Source organism: Panthera tigris, chromosome X, assembly GCF_018350195.1.
Source record: "Panthera tigris isolate Pti1 chromosome X, P.tigris_Pti1_mat1.1, whole genome shotgun sequence".
NCBI classification, from domain to species: domain Eukaryota; kingdom Metazoa; phylum Chordata; class Mammalia; order Carnivora; family Felidae; genus Panthera; species Panthera tigris.
Genome location: NC_056677.1, coordinates 60,555,905 through 60,572,216, shown reverse-complemented (window position 1 = coordinate 60,572,216; position 16,312 = coordinate 60,555,905).

Here is a 16,312-nt window from a genome sequence, read left to right as displayed (position 1 = left end):
TAAATGTTTGCTTAATTAAAATAGATATGATGATTAATGACCCAAATTTAGTATTCTATTAGCCCTAATGCTCTGCCATACTCCAAACTGCTAAGATAAGAAGCAGAGACAAGCAATAAACATTCATTTCTGGATAGGAATACCACCTATTCCTACCACCCCAACTGTAAGGCACAGATGTGGCGTATATTCTTGTTTGGAGAGCTTAAGAAGCTTTGACTTTAATATACGTTAGATCTCCAGTGGGGTTAATAATCCAAAAGGCCCATAAGTACCAGGGATTCTCATGAGGATATCTGGATACCACCTTCTTCTCTGATTCCACCTAACGATCAACATCAGGTCCATTGGCTAAGCTAAATATACAAAGAGAGATAGAGGAAAGAGAGATGATGGGGGTAGGCAAATATGCATGAGCCTTTACGGAATATATTTTATACATTAATAATGAATTTGTGGAGAGTGTTGAACAGACATTCTTAAGATTCTGAAAGTTGACAAATCAAGGATTTGGAGACACTGTCTTTGACTTGTTTTTAGTGAGAATAGTAAGTCAGAGTGAGTGCTAGGTAATTTCTTTTTCATAATAAAAAAAATACCCGTGATGGCTAATCAGGAAAATGCTTGTAACAGTAGCTGAGAGCTGTGGACCATAAGTATATTAATAATAGGCTTTCTTGAAAGAATAATTTTCATATCTTCCATTTCAAGCTACTATGACCATAACAGTCATGCAACAGGAATTCTTGAGGAATTCTTATAACAACTAAGAAAAGACTAGTGCAGAGGTTTTTAAGTCAGAATGTATGGCTGGACTTCCTAAAAATGTATGCAAGTATCATATATGTAAATGTGCACTTTTCTGAAGACAGTCTCCTTGACATTCATTGAATTTTCACAGGGTTTCACGCCAAAAATAAGGGTCAGGAACCACTAAGCTAGGTGGTGATGGCCCACTTTTTCTGCTCCTTTACTTAGTAAGGCATGTCTTTAGAATGTGTTCCAGTTACTTAGTAACTAAAGAGACAGAAGGTCTCTGTTCAAGCAGGTTACTCAGACCTGGTCTCTAGGTTAATAAATCACATGCATGTTTGGAATAATATGGCAAATATTGGGAAGGAGGCCAGAAAGAATTTAGTAGCACCACGAAATTTAGGTTACTGAAATAGTCAGAAAACAAAAGATACTATTAACGTTTTGACTCAAACAAACAAATTCACATGTGGATTTTACTTTTGGGGTCATCACCCAGACACTCCACCAGGTTCTGGACAATCTCCCAAACCCTAAATATCAGCTGATAGGTACATGTTCAGGAAATGTGGACCCATTTTAACACTGGCCTAACTAAAGCTCAATTACTAAAGGGAAGTTTGGAAACATTTGCAAAAGCAACTCTAAATAGCTCCACATTTTCTTCTTGTTTGCATTATTTCTTTTTCCATAGCAGGCCAGATTTGACCTGTGGACCACAGTTTCTTTTGACCCAAGCCCTAGATCAATGAAAGCCAATCAGAGATACTTAGAGCTGGAAAGTAGCTTAAAAGGCCATCTTGTCCATTACAGAAAAAGCAAATGGAAATATGTATAATATCTATATATGACATATGCATATAGATATGGATAAAATTTATATATTTATATTTGGAAAGACCACATGCAAACTATTCGTGACAGACAGAGAAGTGTGCAATTCTCAAAACATATTTGAAAAAGATGACTTCACACTTCCATTGGTACCACCCTCTTTTTACAACAGCCCTGGTAAGGATGATCTTTCTAGCAAACCCAAATACTTCCTGATATGCTTTAAGTTTATTACCTATCACCAGTCTTTCATGAAAGTAAGAATAGCCATGCTCCATCATGTAGATTGCACCTCTTTGTGAGTATGTTTGATTTAAAGGTAGCTTATTTAATAGGGAGTAACATGCCTCTTTTCCCTGCAATTCTGAAGCAAGATTTCTATCATTGTTATCATTGGTGATGTGGAGTTGCAAATGGCATTAGCCATGACGTATAAACTATTAAGGTTATAGTACATAGTTATTGACTTTTGAATCATGAGTGACTTGAATTGAGTGTACTCTGCAAAAGCCCATTGTCCATCTTTGAGTGAGTGAACTTTTAACCACTAGTTGGTGGTTGTATTAGTTTGCTATGGCTGCTGTAACAAATTACCAAAAACTTAGTAGTTTATAAACAACATTAATTTATTTTAGTTACAGAGGTCAGGAATCTGAAAAAGGTCTCATAGGCTAAAATCAAGGTGTGGACAGGGCTGTATTTTTTTCTGGAAGTTCTAGGAGAGAGTTTTTTCCTTTATTTTTCCAGCTTCTAGAGTGTGCCTACGTTTCTTGGCTCATGAAGCCCCTCCATCCTCAAGGTCAACAATAGGTTGACTCCTTACATTGCATTCCTTCAATCTTGCTTTCATTGTCACATGTCCTTCTCTGACTCTCATGCTTCTGTCTCCCTCTTCCACTTCTAAAGACCTCTGTAATTACATTAGGGCTACCTGGATGGATAAAACAGAATAATTTCCTCATCTCAGGGTTGGTTGATATGCAAACTTAATTCCATCTGCAATCTTAATTCCCCTTGTGACATATAACTTAACATATTTACAGGTTCTAGAAGTAGGATATGGACTAGTTTGGAGGATCATTACTCTGCTTACCACAGTGACTTGATTTTTTTCTTTTCCTTTTGTAATAATTGTAGATTCACAGGATGTCATAAGGACAGAGAAGTCTTATATACCTTTTACCCTGTTCCCCCAGTGGTTACATCTTACATATACATATATAGTAAAAGATCAAAATCATGAACTAGACACTGGAACAATGGGTGTGTGTAGTTCTGTGTCATTTTATCACATGTGTAGATTTGTGTAACCACTGCTACAATCAAAATAAAGTACTTTTCCATCACCACAAAAGATCTTTCTTGTGCTATCCATTTACCTTGTAGTCGCACTCACGTCCCTCACCCCTACTATCCCTAACCCCTGACAATCATTAATCTTTTTTTTTCTATATCTATAATTTTGTCATTTCAAAAATATTATATAAATGGAGTCAGAGAGTATGTTACCTTTTCAGGTTGGCTTTTTTATTCAGCATAATTCTCTTGAGATCTATCCAAGTTGTTTTGTGTATAAACAGTACATTCCTTTTTACCACTGAACAGTATTCCATGGTATGAATGTATCACAGTTTGTTTAACACTTACCTTTTGAGGAACATTATGGTTGTTTCCAGTTTTTGGCTCTTACAAATAAAGCTGTACAGGTTAGTGTACAGGTTTTTGTGTAAACATAAGTTTTCATTTCTCAGGAGACAACTGAGAGTTTTCTCTCAGCCCAGAGTGTGGTTGCTGAATCATATGATAAGTGTGTGTTTAGTTTTTTTAAGAAACTTCAGAATTATCTTCCAGAGTGCCTGTACATAACTTATCACAATCTACTAGTATCAACATTTTACCTGTTTGACTAAACTTTACCTTTTATCCACCTTTACTTATAATATTGTTGAATTAAAGACTTCCTCTGCATATATTTAGAACTACATCAGACAGTGTTACAGTTTTTGTTTCAACTGTCAAACATAATTGAGAAAACTCAACAGGAGAAGCAAAGTTAATTGTATTTACTCTTACTTTGGCTTTTTCTGTTGTTCTTCCTTCCTTCCTGAGGTTCCATGATTCCTTCTTTTATATTCTTTCCATTTAGAGAACTTCCTTTAGCTATTCTTTTAGTGCAGGTTTGTCGGCAGCAAATTCTCTTAGTTTTCCTTCATCTGAAAATTTCTTAATTTACCTTTTATTCTTAAAAGATATTTTCACAGGATGTAGAATTCTGAGTTGACAGCTCTTTTTATTTCATCACTTGAAAAAGTTGTGCCACTGCCTTCTGGCCTCCATGGGTTCTGATGAGAAATCATTCAAATTGGTTTTCCCTTGGAGGTAAGGCATCATTTCTTTCTCACTGCTTTCAAGATCCTTTTTTCCACATGTCTTTAGAGTTTTCAGGAGTTTGACTATGCTCTGTTGTGACATGGATTTCTTTGGGTTCATCCAGTTTGAAATACTCCCAGTTTCTTGAACCTATAGGTGTATGTGTTATGCCATATTTGGGAAGTTTTCAGCCATTATTCTTTTCAATACCTTTTATGTCCTGCCTTCATATGTTTTGTTGCTCCAGGCCTCTATGATGACAGGAAAGTTAGATATTTTTTATAGTCTCACAGGTCCCTGAGGCCCTGTTCATTTTTTTCAGATTGTTTTCCTCTGTCGTTCAGATGAATAATTTCTATTATTCTATCTTCAAGTTGGCTAATTCTTTCCACAGTCCCCTCCATTCTGTTATAGAGCCCATCTTTTGAGAATTTTTTTTATTTCAGCTATTTTATTTTTCATTTTTAAAATTTCTACTTGGTTATTCCATGTATCTTCTGTTTCTTTGCTGAGACTTTTTTTTTTAATTGTCAAGTTAGTTAACATACAGTGTAGTCTTGGCCTCAGGAATAGAACCCAGTGATTCATCACTTACATATGACACCCATCCTCATCCCAACAATTGCCCTCCTTAAAGCCCATCACCCATTTAACCCATCCCCACCCCCATGAACTCACAGTTTGTTCTTTGTGTTTAAGAGAGTCTTATGGTTTGCCTCCTTCTCTGTTTTTATATTATTTTTCCTACCCTTCCCCAATGTTCACCTGTTAAGTTTCTCAAAGTCTACATATGAGTGAAATCATATGAAAACTGTCTTTCTCTGACTGACTTACTTCGCTTAGCCTAACACACTCTAGTTCCATTCACGTTGCTGCAAATGGCAAGATTTCATTCTTTCTCATTGCTGAGTAGTATTCCATTATGTGTGTGTGTGTGTGTGTGTGTGTGTGTGTGTGTATGCCACATCTTAATCCATTCATCAGTTGATGGACATTTGGGCTCTTTCCATAATTTGGCATAATTTGGTTGATTGCTCTGCTATAAAAGTTGGAGTATATGTGTCTCTTCCAATCAGCATTTTTGGATCCTTTGGATAAATACCTAGTAGTGCAATTGCTGGGTAATAGGGTAGTTCTATTTTTAATTTTTTGAGGAATCTCCATACTGTTTTCCAGAGTGGCTGCACCAGTTTCCATTTCTACCACCAGTACAATAGGGTTCCCTTTTCTCCACATCCTCTCCAACATCTGTTGTTTCCTGAGTTGTTAATTATAGCCATTTTGATGGGTGTAAGGTGGTATCTCATTGTGGTTTTGATTTATATTTGTCTGATGATGAGTGATGTTGAGCATCTTTTCATGTGTCTGTTAGCTATCTGGATGTCTTCTTTGGAAAAATGCTTATTCATGTCTTCTGCCCATTTCTTCACTGGATTATATGTTTTTTGGGTGTTGAGTTTGGTAAGTTCTTTATAGATTTTGGCTATTAAGCTTTTATATGATATGTCATTTGCAAATGTCTTCTATTCTGTAGGTTGCCTTTTAGTTTTGTTGATTGTTTCCTTTGCTGTATCTTTGCTGAGACTTTATTTTTTGTTTCAAGAGAGTAATTGATCATTGAAGCATTTTTATTGTGGCTACTTTAAAATGTTTGTGAGATAATTCTAATGCCTCTGTCATTTTGGCAGAGATGAGTGCTAGGGAGATATGGGCTGCAGGGAACCTACCTGGACAGTATGGACCCAGCAGAGTTGGTAGAAACTATATCATAGTATTAACCAAATTTTTTCCTCTTGACTTTTGTAAGAGAGATGGAGTGACATGCTGCAGATTCCTGTACCACTCAACTTGGTTAAAGAGACAGTATCCCCTACTGGGGAGAAGTTAGTCTATTCATAGCAACAAACTCACTCCATCTCCATGATTGAAATTACCATTGATTGAGGAAATACTAACAGAAAAGAGCAGATTATGAAAAGGGTATTCATTCCATTTTGTTTTTAGAATCTAGGGGTTATCTGGCATCTTTGTGGCCCCAGCGCTCTGATCCTTGAGGCTTCCAGCCTGCTCAGGCAAGTGGGAAGCATTTGTGAAAGAGCTCTGTCCTTCACAGAGGTCCATGTTGACTTTTTGGCACTTTTTGTCCAAGGCTCAGAAAATCAGTAGACCTTGTTACACAGCTTCTTTGTGCGCTGGCATAAAAGTTGCTTTCTCAAAACCTTCTTTCCTTACACTTATAAGGGTGTCCTCAGTGTAGATTCAGTGTTTTTGATCTCCCCTTGGGGCAGTTCAGTAACATTTTCTTTACTGGCTCTCTGTTTGTGTGTACATCTCTGTGTGCTTGTTTTTATGGGCTGCCTATCTACTGTATCCTTTGGGAAAGAAAGAGCTATACTCACTGCTTATTGAAGGTGTGTTGTATGTATGGTACAAAAGTCACACTGCTTTTTCCTATAGCAAATCCTAAATGTGCCAAGCTGTAGCCTTGACATGTTAAGATGTTTCATAAATGACCTAGTCAAATCCATTTGGCTAAATAGATGAAATGAAGGGGAATTGTGCCAGTGCTACAGTGAGTTTTTCATATTTATGTGGTTTGACTTAAAGCTAAACAAAAACACATACACATCCGAAAAGGAAGCAATTTGAAAGTTGCATGGTAAAGAGAAAGGTAGACATGCTCTATAACCCAAGGCCAATGTGTTAAACCCTAGGCTAGCTCACCTAGATCCTTATGTATGTGTGTTTGTGGGGAAGAGGTGAGTGTACCTGGTCTCTTACTCAAAGATATGGAAATGATATGGTGGGAGCAACCAAAATCTAATTTGTCACTTTTTCTCTCAAGAAGGCTCCAAATATACTATTTAATTTTGAAGACAATGGTCACCAGTTAAGCAGAGAAGCCAAAGGATCAGGATACTGCTATATAGATCTGGGAAGAGACCTTGTAATCAACCTTCCTTGCCACTGACTTCACCCTTTTCCTATAAGCCACTGTGGGTTTTTTTTTTTTTTTGCCCTATTTCAAAAATCCTTTCGTTGCTACATATATCTGTATATTTAGCACCTGAATAAATGTAAAGACCCATTTATTTACTGTTCAGATAAGGTGGTGATGTCATGATATTGCCAATGATTCATGATTCATCAAGGACAAGTTCCTTCTAACCAACCAATGAAATATGCTAAGGAACAGGTAGGTGGACTAACCTCTCCTTCTGATTTTCACCTGTACATTCTACCGTTAGGTATGACTTTGATATCTTCCAGCATGGAGTCACATTGGCTAATGGAAGCCCAAAGTGGATGCAGCTAATGCCAGGAATAAGGGTCCTTTATTTTCTGAAAATCCAGTTTGTTAGACTGAAAAATCCACAGAACTGCCTCAGGCATCCAGGCCATATACTAGACAAGAGCATAATCAAATTACTATTTTAAATGAAAAGTCATTTGGCATAATATGGACTTAAAGGATCCTAGCTCTTTATTTTGCCTTTAGTCCTTTTGGACTTCCTCAGCCTTTTTCTGATCTGTGTAGCTCTCACTCCATTCCCAATAACCCTCTAAGAAGCCCTTTGTAATGAGCTTATCCCTGCTGCATGTCATTTACTTACAACACTGAAATGCTGGGTGTCACAGGGTATAAGATATCATTGGTCACATGGGCCAAGAAGAGAGTGCAAGGGGTCCAGCTGTTTTCAGACCCTCATGTAGAAGGGATGCTCAAGAAGTTGGGACAGTCTGAGGTGGGAGAGGCTGCAGTGAACAATAAGGCAGTGAGCTGCTGTCTGGGCTTGTTGCTAAGATGGCCAGCTGAAGGAGACAAATGTGTATTTAGTAGTCCTGTGGAAGTGAAAACTCAGACTGACGTGTCTTCTTTCAAGAGACTAAATTACATTAGGGGAGTATAGGCACTAATACTGCCAATAATAACACCTCATAATTCGATAGCCCCTCTTTTCTAGAGAATTTAAAGGGCTCCAATGTTGATTTTCATTTGGCCTCACAAACAACCTCATGGACTTAGGAAAGGTAAATATTGAAGACCGTGTATGACAAGTTGCTTCCCCTCCCTGGACCTCAGAGTTTTTAAACTATGAATTGAGGGCTTGGTTGAGAGTTGATCGCTAAGGTCTTTTCCCACAGTAAGAGATTTCCATGATACTAATGTTTCCAGGTGGGGGAATTGAGTCTCAGGTACTTTGCATTGAGTTGCTCAAAGTCACACTGTAAATCAGGGACAGAATGATCATTACAGGCCAAGCTCTGATCCCTTCCCTTAGATTGCTCTATCAGTGGTCTTTTTGAACAGTGAGATAAGGAGGATTCTGGTTTCTGAGCTCGTGAAGCCTGTGCTTACTCATTCCATTTAACACTTTCTCCTACATGACCACCTTCCCAATCTAACCCACACGCCCCCTCACTTATCAGCAGGACCTTTAACCTTCCCCTCGATGTTGCCTGTGGTCCATAACTTGTTTCACTGTAGTGGATTTCCCGGCATATGGTGTGGCTGGATGCAAGGTCATTGCTACCCTTAGAGAGCAAAGTCTGGAACCGACACTTCAGTTACATCAGCTGAGAGAGGTTATGTCTCCTGGGTGTGGCAGATGGTCAGGGTGAAGAGCCATTTAAAAACATCATATTGTGAAGTGCCCACAAAAAGCAAGGAGGGTTTGGGGAAAAGGGCTGACAAAGGGGCCATGGGGAAAATCAAGAGAAGTGAGTTGATAAAAGCAAATGGATTAAATCGTTGTTCAATATGAAGCAAAGAACCAAGATGACTGAGATTTCTTCAGAGGTGGAGGATAAAATAACATTTCTGACTGTGACGGGGATTTAGCTTGGGGGAGGCCAGTAGGGGAAAAAGGAAAGCTTTATCTTCAGCATGTTCAGCTTTTTTAGTAAGACATTTCGTTTAAGAAGTGTTGTGAACTGAGTACTGTGAGGCAGTAAATTCAGACAGCCACATTCCCCATATGATTCCTGGAAACCAGTAAGAATTTGGCTCAAGAAGGGATGGCAGAAGGTGATTTGTGGTGTTGTAACAGTCGCCTTGGAAGCTGAGATGGAAAATTTGTCCCTGAAAGGCTAAGCGATTGGAGGAGACTCACTGGAAGTTTCTGTCCAGAGAAAAATCACTGAAATGCAGTGGGGTTTTAAATATATGGTGGAAGATGGAGGCTGGAACACTCAGGAGTTCCCATTTTGTAAATCGTTTGTAATTCGTTAAGTCTTTGGTTTATGATCTAAAATAAGAATTTGTTAGTTACTTTTGGAAAAAATCTAATCCTAGTGACACCCCTCTTTCATTTTTCTTTGTCCTGTTACTTTTTTCTCTTTTCTCTTTCCATTTTCCAAGTTTTGAGATTAAAATCACTTGTCATTTATCAAAAGAATCCCTGAACACTTTACAGATTTTGAAAAATATAAATCTAATCTTTTGTCTTTAATGATGACGTTATTTTGAGTAATTAGAAAAAGTACTGAAAAACACTAAGAATCAATAAAATAAAAAAACACACTTAGATTTCTACTCAGAATTGACAAACTTAACTTTTTTTTATTGTGGCAAGAACAGTTAACTTATCTACCCACTTAACAAATTTTTAAGTGTACAATACAGTATTTAACTATAGGCACAGTGTTAAAAAGTGGATCTCTAGAACTTACTCTGTTGAATAACTATTACCATTTTTAAAGTTTATTTTGTTTTTTATCTTTATTGAAATATAATTGACAAGTAAAATTGTAAGATTTTTTTGTTCAAGTGTACTTGACATACAATATTATATAGTTTCAGGTGTACAACATAGTGATTTAACATTTGTATATATTATGAGGTGATCATCACAATAAATCTAGCTACCATCTGTCACCAAAGTCATTACATATTATTAACTATACTTTCTATACTGTACATTGTATCCCCATGTCCTACTTATTTTATAACTGGACTTTTATACCTCTTAACCCCCCTCCCCTATTTTGCACATCCCTACACCCTCCCCTCTGGCAACCACCAGATTGTTCTCTGTTACCATTTTTAACATCAAGTTTGCTTTAGATTTTTTTCTAGTGGGAAAATAAAATGTTACAGATAAGTCAAATTTTCCCCCTATTTCCAGCCCCATTCGTCTCTATCTATTCCCAGAGGCAAAGATGAATTTGGTATGCATTCTTCCATTTAATTCATATATATGTGTGTATGTGTGTGTACTTAATATATTATATAGACTATATATGTGAATATATAGTCTATATATAAATACATATATATAATTTTTCTGTGTTCTTAATTTACATAAGTAATATCTTAATGTATGTGTCATTCTGCAGTGTGTGCCTTTTGTTCATTCAACATCTTATTTGGGGTTGTATTTCATTATCCTTTTTACATTTCCTTTTCCACTCTAACCATGCTCTGGAGTCAATGACATGTACATTACTTTTTCATTATAAAATAGTATATAATCACATTATAAGAAAATTGGAAAATTCTACCAACTAATAGCTCTTAGGACCAGAGAGGCCTAAGTCCTACTGTAGACTTTAATTTGCAAAGACTGTAGGCAGCTCAACCAGCCCAGTGATTTTGGCCATAAAATATTCAAGAGCAAAATTGGAGGGGTATCTAGGGATACCTTCTTTTCAGTCTCCTACCCCATTTCATGCGAGTAACAGAGGCCCAGAGAAGGTAAATGACTTAGCAAGGGCACACTTCCATTTAACATTGTACTTGAGACTCTTGGCTCCTTCTCCTGTATGTGAAACCTTTCCATGTTCAAAAAAGGAAAAAAGAGAAAAAAGAAACCTAAAGCTGTATTTTTCTCATTATAAAAATAATTAATTTTATAATATAAAAACAGGGAGGGGGACAAAACAGAGGAGACTAATAAATATGGAGAACAAACTGAAGGTTGCTGGAGGGGTTGTGGGAGGGGGGATGGGCTAAATGGGCAAGGGGCATTAAGGAATCTACTCCTGAAATCATTGCTTCACTATATGCTAACTAATTTGGATGTAAATTTTAAAAAATAAAAAATAAAGTTAAAAATAATTCATTTTAATAAAGTGTGGGAAAAACAGAAGGGTAAAAAAATGAAGTAATCACATACTGCCCATTTTAATATTTTGATCTAATCTTTTTCCTGTATATTTTTATGTAGTTGTACCTATCTTGATTTTCTTTCACTTAACATTATAATGTCATTTTGCACAGTTTTCAAAAGGCAGATTTCTACATTGGAATATTTTTTAAGGCACAACTTTGCTATTTAGTCATTAAAATAGCACAGGCAGGGATTTGTGTAGAGAAGGAAATGAGGACTGTGGTATATATCCCCAGCAAGTTTGTTCCTGTCCTTTGACCAGATCTTGTTCTAAAAGACAAAACAACAACACAAATTTAGATTGGTATTTCCACAATTCCTGCTCCTGAAGTATTCATTCAGAATAGTTAGATTATGCTCTGAAATAGCTTGGGGTGTGACCAAGGGATGCCCTAATAGACTCCTCCACCTCCAAACCGAGGTTAATAGGTGCTGTTAAAGCCCACAGGGATCCGATTCTGGAGCTGCTTAGTTCAAAGAAACCAACTCCGAGGAAAAGACAGTGGTTGTTTTCCCTAGTCATTGGGGTGGGATGGGGTGTGTAATTTTTCCGGAACTGGAGCACAAAGAGGATGGCAGTCTTTAAAACTTCTTCAGCATTTACTGTGTGAGAGAGAGGCATCTGTCCCTAACAAACCACACCATTTCTATACACATACATACACAATTATCATTTGTTGAGTACAATTTTGGTTGCATTTATTGTAATACACACAAAACTGCATCAACTATCAAGACCTGCTGGGACAGAGGTGATGGTTTATCATTCTAGACAGTTGAATGTGTTTGAAACAACGAAGCACTGAGAGATTAAGCCAGTCGCTCAAGCAAAAAAGCACCATGCTGAAATTAAAAAATAAATTTAAAAAAATGAAAGCACTGTTATTCTTGGTCTTGGGTCTTGAAAGACAGACCTTAGCCCACTGAAGCTCGCTGCGCTTCTGCTTTAATCAGTTTAATTCTTTGCTAGCTGGCCCTTGCTGCCTTTGATTCTCTTTGCATTGGCCAAATGTTTATTTGCAGTTGTTCAGAAGCGTTGGACAGTTTCAACTTTTCAGTTACGAGCTCTATTCTTTTACACAGGACTGGAAAGCTAGGGGTCATGCCAGTGGCTAGCTGCATGTCTGCCCTAAGCTTACTGGGAGCTGTGTGTGTGTGTGTGTGTGTGTGTGTGTGTGTGTGTTCATTTGCATGTGCCTGTATGTCTATGAATTAGTGAGAACTGTAGGATTGGGAATATTTAAGATTTTAAATTGAAATAATTTTAAAAATCCCTGTAAAAAGAACCATCCCCCCTGCCAAAAGATTTTATTTTTAAGGATACTTATTTCTGCAGTTGATTGAAGTTTAGAAATAGGCAGGATAAGGCTCAGTAAACACGCATTTCACTGGGACATAAGGTGCTCTTGTTTCCAGGCCATAGAAACCAATGTTGGAACAAGTCCCAGCTGTGTTTACGCCCCAGATTCAAGTTTCAATTCAAGGGAGCTTCTTTCCACACCCTTTTCCCCTACCGCCAGCAAAAGCTGCTGAGCCAAAGCTGCCTTTAACAAGGAGTGGCTTTCCCTTGTTACAAGGAGTAGCATTTCCCCTTCAAAGTGGGCAGACAACTTCTTTGTGGGAGTCTTAACCTGCCACACCTATCAAAGGCTTTGGGAAATGTAAAGTGGCGCTTATTGCATCTAGACTACAAAGAACTTGCCTGCATGCTGACCTGTTTGGCCCTAGGAAACCTTGCAATTTTTTTGCCTATCCAAAGGCCCCCACTTAACCAATAAGTTCTGAATGTGTGGGTGTAGGGAGTATAAGGGGACTGCAAAAAACTTATAGCTGTCCTCAGACTCAGGGAGGGTGGCAGACCAAGAATTCTATTTTTCATCTGTTTCCAGTGTCTTGGGTAAGTGAACATTGCAGTTCTCGCTGGAAAAGACAAGGGAGGCAAGTAGATGAGGAAGCCCAAAAGAGTTGCAAGGGAACTCAGCCATGGATCAGCTGGATCAGTGCTTCCCAGTGTTTTCATACTTTTCCAAACCCTTCTGATATCTTTTTTATAAGGTCCAGGGCTTCTATGAGTTTTTCTTCTTCTTCTTCTTTTCTTTCTTCTGAAAAAAACTGCATTTATTAAATAATATCTTCTCCATGTTCATGCATGTGCACACACGTGTGCATCAGACCTTCTGATCAGCATGGATAACCAATGATATTGTGCTTGGTTGCTGTAACTCAGGGAAAAACAAACTTGACATTTAGATAATTGGGGCATCTGTATGATAGTTAAGTGCTCTGTTTTCTTTAAAGTTTGAAATCCTGAAATATATGTATGAAGTAATTGGTTTACATGATTATGGAGGCTGAGAAGTCCCATTAAATGCTGTCTGAAAGCTAGATACCCAGGAAAGCTATTGGTATACTTCCAGTCTGAAACCAAAGGCCTGAGGACTAGGAGAGCCACTTGTATAAGTTCCAGTCCTAGGGCAGAAAAGGACCAATGTCCCAGCTTAATAGTCAGGCAGAGACAGACTTTAATTACCTTAAAGGCACACAGTATGGCTTGGAATTGCCTTGAGATTTGAGACATGTCCTCAGTTTCTGGAAGGGATATTAAAGGAGCTTGCTCATTCCATTTATCTGAAGCTCAGTTGTTCATAGATACAGTATACTGAAAGACTACCTACTAAGTTTGAGATACTATAGTTGGGAGGAGGGAGGTGGTAGGAATAATAATGTGTTAGGTGAGTAAAATAGCCCTTATTTCAGGGAAACTGTTTTATTAGGGGAGAAATATGTGCACAGGACTATTTCTAAGGCAACATGTAAGATAGTGCATGCCTCTGGGGGTTGTAAATTGCATACGTAATACTTTGTTCACCAGGATTCCCTGGAAATAAAAGGTGTATAATGGAATGAAGTAAACCAGCGACTGTACTATTTCTAACTGCCTGCTAGAAGAAGACAAGTGTTGTAAGTTGTGCTTCGCTGGTGCGTTGTGCAGCAAATCACAACAAAATTTAGAAGCACTACCTTCATGCTATTGTATGTTTATCAGTTAAGTCTCACATTGACTCTTGGCCACAAATGTTTTCTGCCACCTGGTCATAACTAGATCATCAGTAAACTATTTTTATCTGATACATTAATCACCTTTTCTAGATTACCTTGCCTAGATATATACATGAACAAGCAACTACATCCAAAGGCAGTCCATGCCACAACACCATTCTTCTAATTTAATTTTATTATTTTAATTGTGCTAAAATACACATAACATTTAATTTGCCATCGTAACTATTTTTAAGTGTACAGTTCCGTCAAATTAAGTACATTCACATTGTTATGCATCATCACCACCATCTATCTCTGGAACTCTTTTCATCTTGCAAAACTAAAACTCTGTACTCATTAAATAATAACTTCCAATTTTCCCCCTCCCTTCAGCTCCTGGCAGCCACCATTTTACTTTCTGTCTTTATGAATTTGACTATTCTAGGTTCCTCTAGTCCTTTTGTAACTGGCTTATTTCACCTAGCATAAAGTCCTCAAGGTTCATCCATGTTGTAGCATGTGTCAGAACTTCCTTTTTTAGGGCTGAATAATACTCCCTCGTATGTATATATTATATTTTGCTCATCCATTCATCTGTTGATAGATACTTACTTGCTTCCACCTTTGGGCTATCATGAAAAATGTTGCTATGAACAACTATTTCTTCAAGACCCTGCTTTCAAATTTTTGGATATATACCCAGAAGTGAAATTTTGAGATCATATGATAATTCTATTTTTAATTTTTTGAGGAGCTATTTTACATAGCAGCTGCACCATTTTACATTCCCACCAACAGTTGTTCAAGGGTTTCAAGTTATCTACATTCTTGCCAAAATTTGTTGTTTTCTTTTTTTTCGTAAATAATGGCCATCTTAATGTTTGTGCAGTGGTATCTCACTGTGGTTTTAATGTCTATTTCCTGGGGTGCCTGAGTGGCTCAGTTGGTTGAGCATCCGACTCTTGATTTTGGCTTAGATCATGGGATCCAGCCCCGCGTTGAGCTCCACACTGAGCATGGAGTCTGCTTAAAATTCTCTCTTTCTCCCTCTGCCCCTCTCTCATGCTCTCTCTCTCTCTCTAAAAAACAAGAGAAATATATTCATTTCCCTAACAATTAGTGATGTTGAGCATCTTTTCATGTGCTTATTGCCATTAAAAATATTTTTTGGAGAAATGCCTATTTAAGGTTTTTGCTCATTTTTTAATTGGATTATTTATTTTTTTGCTGCTGAGTTATAGAAATTCTTCATATATTTTGTATAACAATCCCTTTTCTGATATATGATTTGCAAATATTTTCTCCCATTCCATGGATTGCCTTTTCAATTTGTTGATAGTATGAACTTTTCCCCTATGTTTTCTTCTAAGAGTTTTATAGTTTTAGCTTTTACATTTAGGTCTTTGATTCATTTTGAGTTAATTTTTGTATATGGTGTGAGGAAAGGGTCCAGCTTCATTCTTTTGCATGTGGATATCCCATTTTCCCAACACTATTTATTGAGAAGAGTGTCCCTTTCCCATTGAATGGTCTTAGAAACCTTGTTGAAAATTACTTGACCATTGGGGAGCCTGGGTGGCCCCAATGGCCTGGGTGGCTCAGTCAGTTAAGCGTCTGACCCTGGATTTTGGCTCACGTCATGATCTCATGGTTTGTGAGTTCAAGCCCCACATCAGGCTCTGCACTGACAGTGCAGAGGCTGCTTGGGATACTCTCTGTCTCTCCCTCTCTTTGCTCCTTCCCTGCTCATGCTCTGGTGTATTCTATCTCTTTCTAAATAAATAAATAAATAAATAAATAAATAAACTTTAAGAAAATAAAATTACTTGATTATTAATTTTAAGGTTTATTTCTGGGCTCTATTCTGTTCCATTAGTATATGTGTCTGTCCTTATGCCAGTACCATAATGTTTTTATTACTGTAGCTTTGAAATACGTTTTGAAACCAGAAAGTATGATGCCTCCAACTTTGTTCTTCTTTTCAAAATTGTTTTGGTTATTTGAGGTCCCTTGAGATTCCATATGAATTTTAGGATGGATTCTATTTCTGCAGAAACTGTCATTGGGTTTTTTGTATGCACTGAATTGAATCTTTGGGTGGTATTGAAATTTTAACAATATTAAGTCTTCCAATCCATAAACGTGAATGTCTTTTTATGTATTGGTGTTTTATTTAATTTCTTTCAGCAACATTTAGTAGT